This window comes from Sciurus vulgaris, assembly GCF_902686455.1.
Source record: "Sciurus vulgaris genome assembly, chromosome: 13".
NCBI classification, from domain to species: Eukaryota; Metazoa; Chordata; class Mammalia; order Rodentia; family Sciuridae; genus Sciurus; species Sciurus vulgaris.
In genome coordinates this window covers 18,365,799-18,388,625 of record NC_136474.1, presented here as the reverse complement: position 1 = coordinate 18,388,625, position 22,827 = coordinate 18,365,799, and the positions used below count along the sequence as shown (strand labels likewise).

Genomic DNA, 22,827 nt, shown 5'->3' with positions numbered 1-22,827 from the left:
AGGAAAAGAGTGGGATGTAAAAAGGAGGCTGGGATGTAGAGGACCAGGACGGAAGGCCCTGAAGTTGGGAGACAAACTGAGAGACCAAAACTGACAGCAATTTTCACCGCACACAGGGGAGGAAATGTGCCTCAACTCAGCTGCCCATCACGGCCCTGTGAGTGCGGGCAGTCTTGTTTCAAAGATCATCATCGTCACACGGAGGACTCAAGGTCAGAGCAGGTTCCTGGATAAACTTAGCCAGGATAGGAGGTTGGCTATCTCACTCCACATGCTGGTTCCCTCCCCCAGTCATTTCTCCTTCCAGCATGGACCTGACTGTTCCCAGCACAGAGGACGCCACTAGCATTAGTGGGGTCAGGGGTTCTGGTCCCAAGAGAGAGCTCCACAGACACCCAGCCACATTGTCCTTAACTCCTGACAAGGACGCTATGTTGATGCAACACTCCTGGGGAAGCTCACTCTCTCTGGATCCAGGATGGTGATGTTCTTCTTGGCCCCACTTTGTAACCATGCTCCACGGCCATCGTGTGCACTGTCTCAGTCAGCTTGGGCTGCCATCAGGGTAGTTTAGAGCAGCGGGGTGAAACCACAGGCATTCATTTCTCACAGGTCTGCAGCCAGGAGGCCCAGATAAAGGGAGCGTGACCCACAGTGCCACCAGAGTTATCTCTTCCCCTTGTATGAAAAGGCTGCTGACTCACCAGTGTCCTCACATGACTGAGGTCACTTCAGAGTGTCCTCCTTCTCCTGGAAGACCACTAATGCCCTCATGAAGCCCCTCCCTCAGCATCTCATCTAACCCTCGTAAACACTAAAGCCAGTCTCCAAGTGCCCATCACATTGGGGGTTAGGACTTCAACGGTTGAAATTAGGAGGAAACAACAGTCAGCACATAACACACCACACCACTGAGGAGCCCAGGTAAAATCACACAGGCCATGGTGAACCTTGGTTTTATGCTGGCATAAGTTACATTGTTCTAGGGCCCCAAGGCCAATACCTTTGACTTGAACATGATGGGGCAGATGTAACAAAGGCAGGATGGTGTGTAGATCCAAGTAAGTTGAGAAGAGACCGTGACCTTGTGGACCCTCACTGGTCCTCATGAATTCTAGCCCAAAGCTTCAGTCCCTGACCCAACTGGAGCCCACCATGACCATGGAGGAGGGCCTGTGTGGGTTGCAATAATGGCAGTACACAAGCCACCTGGACCGCAACATCTTCTGAGACTGCACAATAGTGGGTCAGGTTTCGGAGCCCATAGCCGAGTGGTGGGGGATCATGGATTGCACAACAGGGTCTGGTAGGGCCAGTCACATACCAATGCATTGGCTCTGAGGCATTAGTTCTTCACAGAGCACCTCACTCTAGTTCAGGGCTATGCATTCTCTCTGCAATTGTCCCAGAAACTCCAGCCTCAATATTCCTGATTTCAACTCTGCCTTGAGGATCAGGATGAGGACGGGGAGGAATGACCAGTCCAGCCACATGGTGGCCTTCTACTTTGTAGGCACTGCAGAGTGGAAACATTCTGCTAGCCTCACACTGGACCCTGTCTGGGAACAGGCCCATCTTTATAGAGTGGGGTCCATCATAACTCAAAAGATTGACCACTATTTCAACCTGATGATCCACAAGAGGGTGGAGTGTGTAGTGGGTGTTCAGGAGAACCCAGCACCTCAGATGCCTGAGGACACATCTCCCATCTCTATTGCCTTCCTCTAAGGAATCCCTGGTACTCTAACAAGTGAAAAGAAGAATAAGAAACAGCCCTCCTTGGAAGCAACCCCCTGTTCTCCATTTAGCAACCACTTTCACATGACCTCTCCTGTGCCTCTGTCTCCCAGCTACTCCTTCCAGGGATCATGGTCCCAGCAACACTGGGCCCAACTTGGGTCGGGACCCCTCGTGTTCCCTGATATGAATCACATCCCTGACCAGCTTCTTGCATTACCTGGTCTGTGGGGTTTGTGTTAGGGACAGGAGTGACCTAAAACTAGGGACACCTAGGGACCCTTCTGGGTCCCTCAGTCAGATTCCCTCAGTGCTACCTGAGGTAGTGTATCCCCAGAAGTTCGGTTCTTCCTTTGTGGCACTTCCCTCCTGGGACTGGAGCCCACTCCAGCACACAGCTCCACATCCCTGCCACCAGCTCTACCTGGTATGGGCCTGGCACCTGCCTGGTTTGCCTGACCTGCTTCTCAGCTCAGCCTATGCTTTGCTTATCCAAACCCTGCCAAGGTTCATGGAGTTTGAGAAGGCAGAGGAGTTGGAGGACCCAAGGATGCTGATGTCAGCAGTCGTCCAGTGCCAACCTCCTCCTGTACCTCTGTGGTTTGATCTTCCAAGGCCCCGAGACCCTGAGACTGTAAAATAGGAAGGTAGAGTCCCAGTATTCCCACAGAAACCCATGATACTGACCAAGGGATGCCAAGGACCGAGAAAGGTTTTTGTCCCAAATAAGAACTTTTTGCTCACTGTAGGTTTTCAGGCTTGCAAGAACAGCCCAGTGGCACTTGAGGCCCCTCCCACCATTATTTTGAAGTGCCTATTGACTGGTTCAGCTTGAGAACACCTTTCTCTCCTCCACTGTCCAGAGAACCAACACACCATCTGCCCAGGATTTGGGTCTGTCGGGAGAGTGCATGAAATATCAGTGGTTCCAAATGTCCTCTCACATGACCATCCTAGATGTTGTACCTGGTTCACTGTCACCTTCCTTGAGTCAGGTTGTCCTGGTGCATGGCACATCAGGTCAGGTCTCCTGACCCCTGTCTTCTATCACGTGTTTGGGATGAATTTGGAACCCCCAGGCATGTACATTTCTGGTCCTCCGTGTCCTAGTGTGCGCCTCCAAAATGATCAGGCCTGCCCACCCATTAGCAGCCAAATCCAAGGTGCCAGGAACCAAGGCACACGAGACCAAGGCACCGAGGAGATCCCACCTGAAGCCATCCAAGAGTACATGGACATCATGGATGAGCTATTTGGGCCTACTGACTTCGTCACATGGGAGCCCCCCTGCTTGTCCACTGGAGAGCCTGCAGCAAACCTGGGAGAGGAAGAACTGCTCCAAAACCTAGTAGAGGATGATTTATACCCAGGTGCAAGTGTCCTGAGCTACACTGACGAGGGTTTTGTCGACAAGGTGGGATGGGCCGACAGTCATGGTGTCCACATGGCTTCAGGACCCACAGGATTGAGCTACATACATTAGATTCTCAGCATTGGGTGTGTGTGTGTGTGTGTGTGTGTGTGTGTGTGTGTGTGTGTGTGCACGCACATATGCAGGGGTGTACTTGTGAACTTGGGTATAGCTGGTGGTCAGGATTCAACAACACCATGGTGCAGACCAGGATGGGTCATGCTTGCTTCCTGTTCTCCTAGAAGTCTTCCTGACTTGGGGCCATTTCCTCCCCAGGTCACTCACACTCTCTTCCTTCTCCTACCAGGTGGAGACCATGATAGACCCGCACTTCCTGGAAGAATTACTTTCCTCTGAACCACATATACATGTCATGGACATAACAAAAGAGCTGGAGCAGCAGGAGGAACTCACCGCTGACCAGGTAAAGAGGGGAAGGACGGTCTCCCAGCAGACCAGGGGCAGGAGGTACACTGGCTATGCAAGAGAAGCAGGGACACCTGAAAAACAAGTGCAGGGACACTGGGGACCACAGAGACTTGTGAGAAACAAAAGGCAGCCAAGGACAAAGGAGCACCAGGTAGAACTAGGGAGGACGAGTCACCAGGTTACTGGGCCTTGGGGACAGACTCCAAATAGATAAGGCAGAGAGAGAGAGATGTGGTTGACTAGGAGACACATAGACAGAAATGGAGTGGTTGCAGGTGCACAGGGGAGCCAGGGGCAGCAGGTTGATGAGAAAGGTACAGGACCCTGTTCACGTGACACACAGGACTCGTCTATCCCTATCTTGCCTCTGATACATGGCTCCGAGACTGTGACTGCACCAGGACAGAGGATGCAGGTGGGGAAGAAAAGGAAGGCAACAGGAAAATCACGGAGAGGCTCAGGGTATCACGCTGAATGGAAGCCCAGCAGGCTGGCCAGCAGATCCTATCTGTCTCTCTGAGAGCAAGATGGGTGACAGCTCCACATTGCATTTTCCATTGCAATATAATTGTCCCTGGTCCCTCTGGCCCTGGTCCCTGTGGCTCTTGTCTCGCATGAGGAAGCATTAGCCAGTGCCATGTCCTCCTGCAGCTGGTGCAGAAGCTCCTCTGCAGGTGACCCAAAGTCATGGTTTGTCCCAACAGGACTCAAGGTCTTCCAGTCCACATGCCAACCAAAGTGGGGAGAAACCTGAACATCACTCTGATCAAGGGGTCAGCATGCAGAACTGGACCACAGAGATGGTTTCCCAAGATGTGAAGAGGTGCAGGGCCACAGACCCAGTGTTGCTGGGTCCAAAGGACACTGCTCTCCTGCCAAGCTCTCAAGGTCTTCCTCATTGGGGGCCGTGTGTTCCAAACATCCTCCCCAAAATGGCACCTTCTCCTCCCTATACCTGAGGAACAAAGGTGTAGTGGGTCCCAGAAAGGCCACTTCCTCTGGGAAACAACATGGGACAGCCATCAGCTGCAGTGTGGACGATGCCCTCCAGAGCCTGGGCTTCCTCCTAGTCTACCAGCACCATCTGCTGCCTCGGGCACTGTCCCAGAGCCAGGACTCTCTCGTGGATCCCTTCTGCTCTGCAGAACAAGCACCGCAGGCCTCACCTGCTCAGACAGGTCTCCCCTGCCACCTGCTTCCAGCTGCCACGTGCAGGAAGCGAGCTCTCACTGGACATGTATGCAACGTGGAAAAGGTACCCTGCTCCAGACCTGCCCTCCAGGTCTCTGCAGGGCAGGATCAGGATCTGGAGCAGGTTCAAATCTCACAGTCTCAGAAGAGGAAGTGCAAGTCATTGGGAAACCAGACAAAAAGAGGCTCCATGGAGAGTAGGGTTGGTGGGTGGCGTGGCTCTGGGGTGGCCGCCCCTCTGGTGAGATCACTCCCTTGCTTCATTCCACACCCCAACAGTTCCACCTCACTCAGGACAGGTCCTGATGGTCCTCAGGAAAGCAAGGGAATGGGAGGATACTGGGAGTGTAGAACGTGGGGAGGGGGAGGGCTGAAGGAGCCTATTGAGTGGGGAGGAAGTGGGATGTTCAAGCCAGGTAGGATGTTGTGTCTTAATGGCCTGTGTCAGTGGGAATAAAGGCAGATTTGCAGGAAAAATCTTCTTGGGCTGCTGCTTCTGCCATGGTGTCTGTGCAGCTCCATGCAGTGAGAACTGAGAGGAGGAGGTAAATAGTGATGCCGGGCCCCAGGTTCACGAGTGCCAATCCACTTGGTCAACCCTCCACGTATGGACTGGTCCTTCCACTGATCCTGGGAGAAAATAGACAACACATTCCCAGAACTCCACACATCACCACATTGGAAAGGCATCCCTTGGTTAGGGGATCTTCTCTGTGCACCCCTTCATGATCTGTGTCTCTTCAAAATCTCTTACCAATCATCTGAAGGCCAGACATGAAGAGGAATCACAAAGAGGCAACGTGCATCTCCATTGGTGTTTGCAGCTCTGAGGTCTGCGGACTGACTGCTGGCTCAGATCTTAGTGTTAGTAGCCACGAGATTGAATGTCAGCGACCCTCAGCTCCTAGTAGTAACAGCTCCCCTGTTGTCTTCCTGGGAGCAGTAGGCAGCTCCTTCCACCAGTTCCCTGGCCCTCAGCAGTCAGCCTGACCTAGCAGCTCCTGCAGCTGTCCTTTGTTATGGGTCACTCTCTGTGCTTGATGCTCTCAGACTGACCTGCCCATTCTGCCAGATTGTAGTGAAGCCAACCTGACCTGCTCTAGCTGAGATGAAAGTCATGAATGTACAAACTGTACCCATCCCTGAGAGACTTTCTTAGGACCCTGGCTGCACTAAAATGGGAAGTGGTACAGGGACTGTTTGCATAAGGAGATGGGGAAGGAATCTCATTTGAATTAAAAAGGTGGACTCAGCATGCATGGTGTCCGTCCAGATACCTGCAGTGTTTCTGCTTAGGCACGGACAGAGGAGGGGTTCCATGCACTCCAGACTGGGAACCCCTGAAGGGCCCCAAAGGGGTGGCGTCATCTGGGGTTGACCTGCTATGGAACCAAAAGGCTCCGAGTGACGGTGGGGTGTCTGTGGCAGCCATCGTCATCACAGAGAAGGGCACAATTCTATGTAAAGTACATTTTGAGAACTTTGGGACCTTGTGTCCCATTTAATGGAGACCTGCTTCTGAGCCTGCCACCCCTGCCCTGTGTCCTTATCTGGTTGCTAGAAGTAACCACAGAATGATGTATGCTTTTTAACCCAGCTTTTTCTCCTCCCATGATTGATGCTGGACAGTGAGATTGATTCAATCCCAGATTGGCCAAGGTCTTCCTTAGGAGGTGGCCTATAAGAAGACCAGGCCTGGCTTCTAGGGAGGGAGTCACAGCACAGCAGGGAACTGTCCACTGACAACTCCAGCCACACGCTCTCCTCTCACTAATGGAATTCTGTGCTTTGTGACGGTGACCACCGGGCCTGGATCCTTGTGGATGCCCGATGTCAGCTGCACATTTATGGAAACTCAGGTGAAGAATCTCTTCCTGGTCCCTGTGCACTGGACAGGATTGGGCAGCATCTCTTCTTTCCTGGCATCTTGGCCAGGATGTGCCATGCCAGCCAAGCACCTGAGGTGTGGTCTGCTAACATCCTACAAGTTTTGCTTTAGGTCATTCCAAAAACCTTCAGAAAGACATTCTCGAAGCACACATCATTCATCAAATATTAGAATTCTAAGGTTTTCAGAGATTTTTTGTGGACCTTGACTCCATATCAGCAAGAAATTCACAGACATAGCCAAGGAGGGCAGTCCTGAGGGAAGGGGTCTCCAGAGATGCTCTAACACAGGGGGCAGTTAGGAGAAGCTGTATGTAGGAAGTGCCATAAAAGAAGACTTAGGGGTGTGGAGTGGGTAGGAGCCCTCCTGGGTAGAGAGCTGTGTGAACAAACCATGAAGGTTCTCGAGTCTCTTCAGTCAGAAGGAAGCTACAATTTTGTGTACTCTTTCTTTGTGTAAGAAATCTGTGAGACCACTTACCACCAAGTGGAAAAGAAACCCTGAGCGAGGGGGCACTAGAGTTGATAAGGCCAGGGGATGGGTCAGAGGGAGACACTGGAAGAGATGACTGATATATGAGTTAGCTTTTTGTCACTGTGATAAAATGCCTGAGAAAGTCCAGTTAAAAAGAAGAAAGTTTACCTTGGCTCATGGTGTCACAGGTTAGTACTTCTGTTACATGGTCACTTAGCCACACTGGTTCAGGCCAGTGGGGGAACAGTACACTCTGGCAGGAGCACATGGTTGGGGAGTCCTTTTCATCTCAAGGCATCAGGGAAGCAAACTGGGGGATATGGTTTCAACCTTGCATCAAGAGCACACCTTCATGACCTAACTGATTTCCAATAGGCTCTGTTGCTTACAGCTTCTGCCATTTCCTGATGGTGCCAGAAGCCAGCACCAAAGTCTTCAGCACATGAACCTTTGGGACACATTTAAGATCCAGACCATAACACTGGTTTTGAGCCACAGCTCCTCCTATGTAGGTAAAAAAATGTTTGATGTGAGGTGCCCAACAGTACCCATCCTGCACTTGGATTCTCAGCTTCTCCAGTTCTAGGAGGTGGTGGGAAGCCCTGCATCCTGAGGTTGTGAGTCCAGTGTTCATCAGCCTGGAGGAAGGGAGGAGGGAAAGCTGCCTGGAATCGGGGCTGGAGGAGGGGACCAGAGCCGTGGGATGGGGATACAGGGAGATGCTGGCCCCAGAGTCAGAGATGCTGCTGATAATGGGCCCTTCCTCCTCCAGCACGTCCCAGGCACCACAGGACTACCAGGTCCTACTGGGGAACACCCAGCTGTACCAGCGAACCCAGCACATGAGGAAGATGCTCCTGACCTGGCAATTCACCCATCCACATTTTGAGAAGTTCCATCCCTTCCGGAGTGACTATTCCATGTGGCAGCCGCTCCTACCTGTGAACTTCACACCCTTTGTCTTCCTGCCTGCCTCCCTCCTACAGACATGCAGCTGCCCAGTCACTCGTTCCATTGGAGAACTGGCTGGGAAGGCTCTCTGAGGACAGGGAGGGGGCATGGGAGAGGCAGGAAGGAGAGGAAGGCAATGCCATGCAAGAGCTCATGGGTGGCTTCTGAAGCCTCTGCACTTCCTACTCTTCCCCACTGTTCCTCATTTCCATGCTCTCAGGTGAGGACTGGCCAGTGCCACATCCCTTTAGTCTGAAAATATGTGATTCCATGGCTGCTGAATTCCATGTGGCCCTGGCCCTGAAACCCCAGGGGTCCTGGACATTTGGAATCAAGAGAACAGTTGCTTTATGTCTTTGTATCTTTTCATTCGAAGAGTGTAATTAGTCCCGGATTTGAGATGCTTTGCATGAACTCGAAGCCTGTGCTTGGGGGCTGTCCCATTTTAGGTTGTTAGTGAGGTTTCCTTTGCTGTAAAAAACACCAGAGATAATCAACTGAAAAAGAGGGAATTCTTATGAGGGCTCATGGTTTCTGAAGTTACATCCCATTGTCAGTTGGCCCCATTGCCTTGGTCCCATAGCAAAGCAGCCCACGGTGGCAGGAGCACATTATGCAGTAGTGATGCCCAGGAAGCACACAGCAAGAGGAGGGGCCAGGCTCCTGACTTCCCCTTTAAGGGCACACCTCCTGACCTCTCCTTTAAGGGCATGCCCTGACCTCACCTTCTCCAACTGTGCCCAACTTCCTGTGGTTTCCAGCACCTCCCAGTAGTGCCACAGGTTGGGGCCAAGCCTTAAATACATGGGCCTCTCGGGACCTTGGGAAGGTGCTTGGGAACAGAGGTAAGAATGTAACACATGGCTACAGTGACGCATCCTCATCAATGTTTATAGCAACTCACCTCACAATAGCTACACTATGGAACCAACCCGGGTGCCCTTCAACAGATGAATGGATGAAGAGAATGTGGTACATATACACAAGGGAATATTACTCAGCCTTAAAGAAGAATGAATCTATGGCATTTGCTGGTAAATCAATGGAAGGATCTATAGAATATCATGCTAAGTGAAATAATCCAATCTCAAAAACCAAACTCTGCATGTTTTCTCTGAGAAACGGATGCTGATCCACAGTGGGGGTTTGGTAGTAAAGAAAGCAGAAACTTTGGAGAGACAGGCATTATTACTCCATATACGTGTATGAGAAGAATTTTTTTCAATTAGAAAATAAGAATGAGAAAAATTCTGAAGAAGAAAAGACACATGATGTCTGATCCCACAGCCCACATAATGAAGTCAGAATGATCACGACTTGGGAATGTTTAATGTCTCTGACCTCACCCAGCTCTTATTTGTCCACTTCATGTTCACGCCAGGTGAACTGAATAGTGGAGAAAGCTTTGGTGGTTCTTGTTGCACTTTCAGAGCAAAAGAAGAGAATTGTAAGCAGAGACTTTTGCATGGGAAGATGTAATAAGAAAGGATTGCTTGTGGTTTGGGCAAAGCCTTCTGCTGCACTTTCAAGGGGACAAAGAACGAGAGAGATTTGTGATTATCTGTGGGTCAGCATCTGTTTCAGTGTTTCTCAACAGAGACAGATTCTGGCAAAGATGCTGGACAGGGAGTCTGGACTGATCCCCAGCACAGCTGAGGCCTGCCTGAGCAGGTGGCTTGATGAGAGGACAAGGCCTGGCTTCTAGGGAAAGGGGTCGCAGCACCCTGGGGAATCTTCAAGTGACCCTCCACTGACTGGTGCAAAAATCTCATGGCAGAGTGTTCCTGCTTCTTGTCTCCTGTAACATTGCTCATATTCTTTCATTTATTCAAAAGATTGAGTCATCGAATACTTTTCCACATTATCATTTTGAATGACTTGTTATCTGTTCCTTCAATTAAGATCCCAGACTGGAAGTGCTGATTTCCCTTCACCTGCTCCTGCTCTCATCGTTGATGCAGGTTTCTGACCTATCTCATGTTCAGGCTCACTGGAGAACTTCTTTTAGCATTTTTTCAAGGCATAGCTGCTTGTGACTAGTCCTCTCAAATTTTATTTGACTGAAATGTCTTCATTTTTATTCTGTTCTGCAAGAACCTTTCACTAGTATATAATTTGGTGTAAATAATTTTCTACCCTCAGAACGAAATTTATTGCGCCCTCTTCTTGCTCGCATAGTCTCTGCAGGAAAGCCTGATATAATTCAGATCTTTGCTTCTCGGTGAGTAAGGCATTATTTCCCAGTATGACTTCTTGCAAGTTTTCTCCTTGTCTTTATTTTCTGCAGTATGAACATTGCATGCTCAGGTAGAATATTCTGGCATTTATCCTGCTCGATGATTCCATGATTTGGTGGCTGTTGTGAGTTTTGGCAAATCCTCAGTCATTATCATTTGAAATATTTATTTTTTTCTTCTCTTCCGGTATTCACATTATACATGAGTTACAATTTTCATTATTATCAATATTCTTGGATATTCTATTTTGTCTTGCCACTCTTTTCACATCTGGGTTTGAGACGTTTCTATGAAAAACTTCAAGCTCCCTGATTCTTTCCATGGTCTTGTCCAGTTTAGTGGTGAGTTTTTCAAAGGTATTCTTTATTTCTGTTAGTCTTTTGATTTCTAGCATTTCTTTTGACACTTTCTTGGAGTGTCCATATGCCCGATGACATTGCTCATAAGTTTTTCCAAGTTGTCTATTTCTTCCATAAGAACACTTAGAGTGTATGAATCAGTTATTTTGGAATCCTGATCTGAATATTTCAAAATGTCCACTAAATCTAAGCCCAGTTTTGATGTTTGCTCTTCCTTGCAGAAATGCAGTCTTTTTTCTTTGTCTTCTTTATGTATACCTTGAAATTTTCTGAACAAAATGAAATATGATCATCTGGGTGAAAGGAGGCAGAGGTTCATAGGTGTGCAGAGTGATGCTTCATGTTTATCTGGTGAGAAGTTCAGTGGTATTTACTGCTTGGTGTTTCCACAGGTGTGAGAGGCTAAATTTCCTCTGGTGTCCTTATTTTGTCTCCCCTGTTGCTTGTGAGTTTCCCCAGAGGATCCTTACTAAATATTGACTGAGACTGTTCCTTCCTGTGTCATTATACAGAAACCCTACTGATGTCGTGCTGAGATGAGCACATGGGACAGGAAGCATTCCCTAGTCTTAGGATTAGACATCAATCTCAGAGGGAGTCTCTGTCTCTGTACTGAGACCTTCAAGTGTGCATTGCATCAGTATCCACTCCCACCCATGGTGGGGCAGGGAGGCAAGAGGGAGCTGGATTTTGGTGTTTCTGTCCCCAAGACAGTTACATGCCGATAAAATGCTAAAGATCAAACTCTGACATGACAGTTTCTCTTGTATAAGGCTTTCATAGAGTAGAACTAATGCTCTGGAAGTAGTTCATAATGGTATTTGTCCCATGCCCTTGCCAGAAACAATCCAATCTAAAGCCTGAGAACCTCACAAGACTCCTGGTGGCCCCAACATTCCCATGGTCTCTCTGGGATTTAACTTCCAAATCTCCAGCAATTGTTCCACTGCAGTTCAGGTTTCCTCACCCGGCACTGGTGCCAGTGTCTGGCATGTACTCCTCAGCTTCCCTTCAGGTAAGCCTTGATTCTCCAAGTGATTACATAAGGTGTAGCTAATTGCTCAAAGCTCAGAGTCTCTTCCCTACTCCAAAGTAGGAACAGTAAAAATACAAGCTTTCATTCACTCAGCATTCATTACATGGACTCTTTCTCCAAAGGAAATACAATAATAAAAAGGTTAGAATTTTTATCTTGTTTGGTCAAGGATACACATTTTTTTTTAAAAAAAGCATATCTTTTAGCTCTGTGATAGGGCATGCGCTTAACAGAAGCAAGGGTCTTGGTTCAATCCCCAACTTCATAAAGAAAAAAAAGTACATAGAGGTATGCAAATGATGGGCTTCTCCAGATATTTGGCTGATTAAACAAGAACAGAACTGTATTTATGCAGAAGGATAGATGTGATGTGTATACAAATAAGTAGGGAAAATGTAGTTAGACCTATATTTACTTGCAATGTCCATGATAAATTGCCAAGTGAAAAAGAAGCTTGTTTCACAGTAGTGTTGATAAAATAATATTACTTTAGTAAATATGAGGGAAAAAAAAGAAAATTCCCATATAGCTATATCTATGCTCCATATAAGTGAACAAACAGCAAAAGGCATGAAAGAATATACTGCAGGATGCTAGTACTGATTTCAGGATGGAAGTAGAACTATTTGTAGAGAGAGGTATTATTATGTTTATATACATTTAATTTAAAAATAAAATCAAGAAAATGTAAATATGAAATAATGGATAAACACTGGCTCTGGGGGCACAGGTGAAGATAAGATGCACAAATAAGAAATGGTCATTTAGGAAACTGACAGTCCAAAAGAAAATGAGAGGCAGAAAACTGAAGGGAAACCACAGAAGGAGATACCCAGTGTCAATAAACATACAAAATGCATAGAAAACTTTGGTAGTGACAAAAAGGGGCCATGAAGGGGGGCATTGAGGAGTGTGGTTCACATGTTGTGTCAGTGTGGAAATCTTCATCAAACTTCACAATTCATGGGAAAAATGTGAATTAAAATCATAAACTAATACATGCTCACCAATGTGAGAAAAGAAGGAAGGTGCCCAGTGTTGGGAAGGACATAAACCCTTGTCCATTGCTGAAGGAGGGAGCACTGTGTGCGAACCTCTACTAGAACCTAACACACACCCCTTCCTTTTCACCCAGCAGTCCAAGTCCTGGTTCTTGCCACCACCTGTGCAGTGAGGAAATAAATAAAATGTACGGAGGTGTGGACCAGGTGGAAATAAAAGCCTTAAAAATTAGTATTAAGAAATAAAGATGAAAGACAAAAGAAATATAGTTAAAACAGGGGCTTGATGGGTGGAAAAGACTGATGTGTCTGATCCTAACAAAGAGAAAAAGCCCACGAAAGCTTTATTTATAGTGAAACACATCAATGGGGGATTCATTGTGAGAAAAACATTTTTTTTCTTTTTTATCATCATTTTTTAATAGCAAAACATTTTAATCCATTAATTCTAAAGATAAAAGAGACATTTTATATCTGGTGCCACCTCCTCAAAAGTCTACTACAGGGGGTTTTCAAGATGGTGGACTAGAGGGTGGCTGCATTTCATGTTGCTCTAGGACTCAGGATTCAAAAGAGGAGATATTGAGATACTTGGGACCAACTCAAAGCCGCCAGGTGAGTCTCTCCCGTTGGGGAGGTGTCCTGGATGGGGTGGTAGTCCTGGAACGTAGGGAACTTTGTGAAGTAGAGTTGCCCAACAAGACACCCCTCCCGCCGCTGGAGCAGTGAACTTGGACAACTGGGAGCATCGTAGGGGAGGCCGCTCAGCACAGCATTTGGACTCGGAGCAACCACTGGGGCTCCAGGCGGCTGCCCAGGGGAAGAGCTGTGCGGCGAGCTGTTTGGACTCAGAGCAACCACTCCTGAACACTGGGGCCTTCCGGGAGGAGGAGGAGGAGGAAGAGGAGGAGGAGGAGGAGGAGGAGGAGCGCGGCGGGTCCCTTGGACTCGGAGTGACTGCACCAGAGCTACAGGCGGTTGCCAGAGGAGGAGCTGCGTGGTGAGTTGTTTGGACTCAGAGCAACCACTCCTGAACACCGGGGCCTGCCTGGAGGAGGAGGAGGAGCGCATTGGGTCACTTGGACTCGGAGTGACTGCACCAGAGTTACAGGTGGTTGCCAGAGCAGGAGATGTGCAGTGAGCTGTTTGGACTCAGAGCAACCGCTCCTGAACACTGGGGGGCTGCCCGGAGGAGGAGGAGGAGGAGCGCGGCAGGTCGCTTGGACTCGGAGTGACTGCATCAGAGCTCTGGGTGGCTGCTCAGAGGAGGAGGCAAGTGGTGAGTTGTTTGGACTCAAAGCAACCGCTCCTGAACACCGGGAGACTGTCCGAAGGAGGAGCATGGTGGGTCGCTTCATCTCGGAGCGGCCGCACCAGAGCACCGGGCAGCTGCCTGGAGGAGGCGTGAGGCTGGTTGCCTGGACTCAGAGCAACCACTCCTGAACACCCGGGGGGCTTCCTGGAGGAGGAAGAGGAACAGGGCAGGCCACTTGGACTCAGAGTGACTGCACAGGGCTACAGGCAGTTGGCAGGAGGAGGAGGTGCGCAGTGAGTTGCTTGGACTCCTAGTGACCGCACCGGAACACCGGGCAGCTGCCCGGAGGAAGAAGCATGCAGCGGGTCGCTGGGACCTGGAGCGACTGTACGGGGCTCCAGGTGGCTGCTCAGAGGAGGGGCCTCATAGCCAGGCGATTAGGTGCAGAGCAGGGTCCCAGGATCTAGGAGGCTTCTTGGTGGAAGAGGCACACAGAGACATGCTTAGGGGTGGAGCGAAGGTTCCAGGACTGTGGGCAGATTCTCTGAGGAGAGGCAGCCTAAGCAGACTTGTCTGCGAAAGGTGAGGCTCCCAGGCCCAGGAGGTAGGTCCGGGCCCCTGAGAACATTGCAGAGGAAGGCAGCCCAGCCCAGGTAGTGGTTGTAGATTGAGGGGAACCTCTAGGAGGAGAACGGACCAGTGAGACCTCTCCACCAGGTGAGTCTTCCCTGCTGGGTGAGGTTTCCCCACAAGGACGGTAAAACCAGAGACACAGGCCCAAACAGGCCTTGCCTCAGCCCACAGCCTAGTTACCCTTTGGATGACCATTGGTCAACAAGTGGAGGCACCTTCGCCCACTAGCAGGGAATATACCCCACCTGAAGGCCACCACTCCTAGAGAGGCAGCTTCCTTGGGGAGCACTGCACTATCAACTTCCTCTAAGACTTCAGGCTACTGAAGGCTAAGAGGGGATATACTAGAAATCTTCAGGGACATTATAAGTCAATAGAGGAAATCTGCAATATCTTAGCAGTCCACTGATTCCTGAACAATATGAGAAAACAAGTGAAGAAAATGCCCCAAACAAATCTAGATGTTACATCAATAAAATCCAATGACAGCATGGCAGAAGAAATGACAGAAAAGGAGTTCAGAATGTACATAATTAAAATGATCAGGGAAGCAATGAAATGAAATGAGATGAAATAGCAAATGCAGGCATTGAAGGAGGAGATGAAAGAGCAAATGCAGGCACTGAATGATTGCACCAATCAAGAGTTGAAAGAGCAAATTCAGGAAGCAAAAGATCTTTTCAAAAAAGAGTTAGAGATATTGAAGAAAAACAAACAGAAATCCTTGAAATGAAGGAAACAATAAACCAAATTAAGAACTCCATAGAAAGCATATCCAATAGGATAGAACACATGGAAGACAGAACCTCAGACATTGAAGACAAAATATTTAACCTTGAAAACAAAGTTGAACAAACAGAGAAGATGGTAAGAAATCATGAACAGAATCTACAAGAACTATGGGATATCATGAAAAGATCAAATTTAAGAATTATTGGGATTGAGGAAGGCTTAGAGAAACAAACCAAAGGAATGAACAATCTATTCAATGAAATAATATCAGAAAATTTCCCAACTCTGAAGAATGAAATGGAAAATCAAGTACAAGAGGCTTATAGGACTCCAAATGCACAAAATTACAACAGACCCACACCAAGGCACATTATAATGAAAATACCTAACATACAAAATAAAGATAGAATTTTAAAGGCTGTGAGAGAAAAGAACCAAATTAAATTCAGGGGGAAACCAATACGATATCAGCAGATTTTTCAATCCAGACACTGAAAGCTAGAAAGGCCTGGAACAACATTTTTCAAGTTCTGAAAGAAAATGGATGCCAACCAAGAATCTTATACCCAGCCAAACTTACCTTCAAATTTGACGATGAAATAAGATCCTTCCATGATAAAAAAAAGCTAAAAGAATTTACAAAAAGGAAGCCAGCATTACAGAACATTCTCAGCAAAATATTCCATGAGGAAGAGATGAAAACCAAAGAAGCAAATCAGCAAAGGGAGGAATTATCCTAAATGAATTGTCAAATAAAGGAGGAACCAAGTTGTGTCAAATAAATAAATAAATAAATAAAATTTAAAAAATGAACCAAATGACCGGGAAACCAAATCATATCTCAATAATAACCCTGAATATTAGTGGCCTGAATTCATCAATCAAAAAAGACATAGACTGGCAGATTGGATTAAAAAGAAACAATATGTTGCCTGCAAGAGACTCATCTCATAGAAAGAGATACCCATAAACTAAAAGTGAAAGGATGGGGAAAAACATACCATGCACATGGACTCAGCAAAAAAGCTGGAGTATCCATCCTCATTTCCGATAATGTGGACTTCAAGCCAAAGTTAGTCAGAAGGGATAAAGAAGGACATTTCATACTGCTTAAGGGAAGCATAAATCAGCAAGATATAACAAACATAAACATCTATGCCCCAAACAGTGGCTCATCCATGTATGATCCTTCTCAATTTCAGAAACCAAATAGACCATAACACAATATTACTAGGTGATTTTAACACACCTCTCTCACCACTGGACAGATCTTCCAAACAAAAATTGAACAAAGAAACCATAGATCTCAATAACACAATCAATAATTTAGACTTAACAGACATTTATAGAGTATACCATCCAACCAAGAGTGAATACACTTTCTTCTCAGCAGCACATGGATCCTTCTGTAAAATAGATCATGTCTTATGCCACAAAGCTAATGTTAGCAAATACAAGAAGATAGAGACACTACCTTGTATTCTTTCAGATCATAATGGATTGAAGTTAGAAATAAATGAAAGAGTAAAAAACAGAAACTACTCCAACACCTGGAGATTAAAGATATATATGGAGATATATATGCTATTATACGATGAATGGATAACAGAAGATATTATGAAGGAAATTTAAAATTCTTAGAGGTAAATGAGAAAAAAGGAACATCATATCAAAATCTCTGGAACACTATGAAAGCAGTACTTAGAGGAAAATTTATTTCATGGAGCACATTCAATAAAAGAAGTAAAACTCAACAAATAAATGAACTAACACTACAGCTCAAAGCCCTAGAAAAAGAAGAACAGACCAACACCAAAAGTAGTAGAGGACAGGAAATAGTTAAACTCAGAGCTGAAATCAACGAAATTGAAACAAAAGAAATAATACAAAAAATTGACTAAATAAATAGTTGGTTCATTGAAAAAATAAACAAAATTGATAAACTTTTAGCCACACTAACAAAGAGAAGATGAGAGAAAACCCAAATCACTAAAATTCGGAATGAATAAGGAAATATCACAACAGACATGATTGAAATACAAAACATAATTAGAAGCCATTTTGAAAATCTATATTCCAACAAAATAGAAAATTTCAAAGACATCAACAGGTTTCTAGAGACATATGAATTGCCTAAACTGAACGAGGAAGACATACACAATTTAAATAGACCAATATCAAGTAATGAAATAGAAGAGGTCATCAAAAGCCTACCAACAAAGAAAAGTCTGGGACCAGATGGGTTCTTAGCCGAGTTCTACAAAATCTTTAAAGAAGAGCTCATCCAATACTTCTCAAATTATTCCATAAAATAGAAGAGGAGGGAACACTCCCAAACTCACTCTATGAAGCCAATATTACCCTGATACCTAAATCAGACAGAGACACATCGAGGAAAGAAAATTTCAGACCAATATCCTTAATGAACATCGACACAAAAATTCTCAACAAAATTTTAGCAAATCACATACATAAACATATTAAAAAGATAGTGCACAATGATCAAGTGGGTTTCATCCCAGGGATGCAAGGTTGGTTCAACATCAGGAAATCAATATATGTAATTCACCATATCAATAGACTTAAAGTCAAGAATCACATGATTATTTCAGTAGATGGAGAAAAAGCTTTTGATAAAATACAGCATCCCTTCATGCTCAAAACACTAGAAAAAATAGGGATAGTGGGAACATTCCTTAACATTACAAAGGCCATCTATGCTAAGCCCATGGCCGACATCATTCTAAATGGTGAAAAACAGAAAGCATTCCCCCTAAAAACTGGAACAAGGCAGGGATGCCCTCTTTCACCACTTCTATTCAATATTGTCCTTGAAACTCTAGCCAGAGCAATTAGACACACCAAAGAAATTAAAGGGATACAAATAGGAAAAGAAGAACTCAAACTATCCCTGTTCGCTGATGACATGATTATATATTTAGAGGAACCAGGAAATTCCACCAGAAAACTTTTAGAACTCATAGGTGAATTCAGTAAAGTAGCGGGATATAAGATCAATGCACATAAATCTAATGCATTTTTATACATAAGTGATGAATCTTCAGAAAGAGAAGTTAGGAAAACTACCCCATTCACAATAGCTTCAAAAAAAATAAAATACTTGGGAATCAATCTCACAAAAGAGGTGAAAGACCTCTACAATGAGAACTACAGAACACTAAAGAAAGAAATTAAAGAAAACCTTAGAAGATGGAAAGATCTCCCATGTTCTTGGATAGGCAGAATTAATATTGTCAAAATGGCCATACTACCAGAAGTGCTATACAGATTCAATGCAATTCCAATTAAAATCCCAATGACGTACCTTACAGAAATAGAGCAAGCAATTATGAAATTCATCTGGAAGAATAAGAAACCCAGAATAGCTAAAGCAATCCTCAGCAGAAAGTGCAAAGGAGGGGGTATCGCAATACCAGATCTTCAACTCTTACAAAGCAATAGTAACAAAAACGGCACGGTATTGGTACCAAAATAGAAAGGTAGATCAATGGTACAGAATAGAGGACATGGACACAAACCCAAATAAATACAATTTTCTCATACTAGACAAAGGGGCCAAAAATATGCAAATGGAGAAAAGATAGCCTCTTCAACAAATGGTGCTGGGAGAATTGGAAATCCATATGCAACAGAATGAAACTAAACCCGTATCTGTCACCATGCACGGAACTAAACTCAGAATGGATTAAGGACCTCGGAATCAGATCAGAGACCCTGCATATTATAGAAAAAAAGTAGGTCCAGATCTTCAAAATGTCGGCTTAGCACCAGACTTCCTCAACAGGACTCCCATAGCACAAGAAATAAAAGCAAGAATCAATAACTGGGATAGATTCAAACTAAAAAGCTTTCTCTCAGCAAAGGAAACTATCAGCAATGCAAAGAAAGAGTCTACAGAGTGGTTGAAAATCTTTGCCAATCATACTTCAGATAGAGCACTAATCTCCAGAACCCATAAAGAACTCAAAAAACTTTACACCAAGAATACAAATAACCCAATTAATAAATGGGCTAAGGATATGAATAGACACTTCACAGAAGACAATCTACAAGCAATCAACAAACACATAGAAAAATGTTCAACATCTCTAGTAATAAGAGAAATGCAAATCAAAACCACCCTAAGATTCCATCTCACCCCAATTAGAATGGCGATTATCAAGAATACAAGCAACAACAGGTGTTGGCGAGGATGTGGGGAGAAAGGTACACTTATACATTGCTGGTGGGGCTGCAAATTAGTGCAGCCACTCTGGAAAGCAGTGTGGAGATTCCTTAGAAAACTTGGAATGGAACCACCATTTGATCCAGCTATCCCACTCCTTGGCCTATATCCAAAGGGCTTAAAATCAGCATACTACAGAGATACAGCCACATCAATGTTCATAGCTGCTCAATTCACAATAGCCAGATTGTGGAACCAATCTAGATGTCCTTCAATTGATGAATGGATAAAGAAACTGTGGTATATATATACAATGGATTATTACTCAGCCATAATGAATGATAAAATTATGGCATTTGCTGACAGATGGATGAAATTGGAGAATATCATGCTAAGTGATATAAACCAATCTCAAAAAACCAAAGGACGAATGGTATCGCTGATAAGTGGATGATGACACATAATGGGGAGTGGGAGAGGTTAGTGTTAGGGTGAGAGTTAGGGTTAGGGAGGGGGGCAAGAATGTAGGAAGGAGGAACTGTATAGAGGGAAAAGAGGGGTGGGAGAGGTGGGGGGAAGGGAAAAATAACAGAATGAATCAAACAATATTACCCTATGTAAATTTATGATTACACAAATGTTATGCCTTTATGCCATGTACAAACAGAGAAACAACATGTATCCCATTTGTTTATAATTAAAAAAAGTCTACTACAGATCAGACCACCAGACAGTGGAGTACAAAGTCAGACATTAGAGATGCAGTTTGGGACAAGAACATCACAATAAGATTTTCCTCCTGTTTGCTCATATACGTAAGTTGTCAGCTTAAAAAATCCTTAGAAGAGAGAACTTTCTCATGCTCTTAAACCTTTCTCTTTATTTCCAGTCTCTCTGCAATGTCTGAAGGCAAAACAGATAATCGGCAAATAGCTCCCAACTACAAGGTTCTGAGCTGAACTCCTGGGAGTAAATACTGTGGTTTGTTTTGGTTCTATTTCTACCACCACTGTGATGTGAGGTAGTATGGTTCTTGTTTTAGTTCAAGAAGTGTTAGCAATAAATGCCCACTCACATTTAATAATAGTTTATCTAGCACATAACTCTGCAGCACAATACCAACACAGGAGTGCTTTAAAGCAGGTTAGGGAAGAAAGCAGACATTAATACAACCAAAGGTTTCCTTTGTCCTTCCCCTTTATAAAATGATAAGTCAGATGAAAATCAAATCTTCAGGGTGCCTACACTGTCATTTGACCCACCACATTCCAAACTTCTGCCTTGTGATTCCAAGCTCTTAGAGCCTCAACTTTTAGTGATGTATCTTTTTCGGTTGAGAAAATCATAGATTTTCCGGGTTTTGTTCACATCTATCTTGATGAGTGCTCTTGCCTGTGCCGGTCTCAAGCCTCCTCGCTTGTTACATCTGTTCAAAAGAGCAGATTTGTATTCTAAATCGGTTCCAGGAACTAACCTCACCATTTGACAGAACTCCTTTTCTTTTTCATTCAGGTTTTCCGTGCCAGGGAGGCCAATGAGATTTAAGAGTGGTGCACTCCCTCTACCTGAATTTGAAGCCATTGAAATGGAAGGAGTCAGCCCAGAATCAATGTCAGCCTGCCTATGGAGCCACTGTTGGCATGCACTACTGTCCTGGATGTACTGGAGAATTTCAGAGAGCATGGTGAGTTTAAGGCGCTCTTCTTCTCTTTCCTTCTTTAGGTGATTGTACATCCCAGTGCTAAAAAAATTGGTAATGCCTGCTGTCCTATATTCCTGGAGCCTTTTGATTTCCCTTCAAAGTTCAAGTTCCAATATATGACTTTCAATGATCTTATCATGTTCCATTGGACCCACAATCCTTGCAAATTACCTCATTGTTTCATAAAAGTCTTGAATCTCTTTAGAATAATGCCATTCCGCTAATTGAAACTTTCTAAGGCTGATTAATCCATGATCTCTTACAATTTTTTTTCATAATTGTCTCTCCTTTAACCTCAAATGATAAATATTCACCACAGCAATCTTCAGAGTGTGTAAAATGTCCGAGTCATCTTCAACAAAATCAATGTCTCTCAAGCTCCAATCTGCATAATTGTCAAACTCCTCAATGAAATCTGCTCGAGCTGGCATGTATCCTGCCGTGTCCTGAGAAAACAAGGAGTCAAAGGTATGTTGAGGAGGATCATCTTCAGAGTGAAATGGAATGGCTGAATCTGCAGAGTTTGCCTCCTCTGCTTGTTTCAGGTTTAGCAGGGTAGATGCAAACAGAAGATTATTGATGAAATGTTTCATGTAGTGTTTCTCACACTCCTCCTTGGTCTTGGTGCATATCTGGTTAGCTACTTCCTGCCAATTTCCAAAGCCATAATCCATCACAGCTTCTAAAAGCACCATTTCTTCTTGAGCAGTCCAGCTGGGGTCAAGAACTGGAAAGTCAGAAGTCATTGTTTTGTAAGTATGATCGCTTTGATGTTTCTTGTATTCAAATCCTTGAGTGAAACACTGCAAGCAGAGAATAAAAGGAAGTGGCCCACATTCAGCACACTTAATATAAGGCTCCATGAGGTAGGAGGAACAGCCTCTGCAAGGTGGCTTATCAGATGGATCACTGCTAAAGGAATCCAAATGGTCCATTCCCTAATTGGTGAAGACTGCTGCTTTTATCTTCCCCTGTGCAGAGCTTCTTCAAGGTCTCAAAACTGACAACCAAAGGTATGTGGGTGGAAACAAGTCCTCAAAAATCTTTCCTGCCACTTCCTTTCTTCTCATTCAGGGGCGCTCTTGCTTGTCTTGTATGAAAGAATGTATTACGAATGCAAAGACACCTTCCAATTTCCTCTCTTCTAGTAGCCCCAACTTGGGTTCCACTCTACCTTGAGTAAAAAAAATGCACTTGTGTAAAACCAGAAGAATTTGGAGCTGTTTGCTACAACACAATATCCAATACAACACAAAGCTTGACGTCCCCATCACCATGTCTGCAACCTCTGCTCCAAGTAGCCACCAGTCATGCACCCAGCCCAATAACATGTTTTATTGGTTAATGATGGACTTGTACTAATCAACCAACTACAGTTTTTAAAGGATTTTTGTAAAAGAAAAATGCATTTATTTTCTGAAAATAAATAAATTCAGATCTGTGCAATTAGAAAAACCAGGAAGTTTGCAAATAATAAAAGAGGAAGATAATAAATCCTGGGTTCAAAATAAAACCAAAGAAGAAAGTTAAAGATATTTTCAGATCCTTTACTGAGAAGTCATTTAACCTATACCACTCCTCAAGGTCTCACAACTGGGCAGTAGA

The 22,827-nt window shown here is 44.9% G+C and overlaps 1 pseudogene across 1 annotated transcript; it reads right to left on the bottom strand.

Annotated features, from left to right (window-relative positions):
- Positions 1 to 20,825: 20,825 nt before the first annotated feature.
- Positions 20,826 to 22,162, bottom strand: LOC306642587 (transcriptional adapter 2-alpha-like; annotated as a pseudogene). The gene has a single exon. The product of its transcript is annotated as a transcriptional adapter 2-alpha-like (transcript).
- Between the last annotated feature and the right edge of the window lie 665 nt (positions 22,163 to 22,827).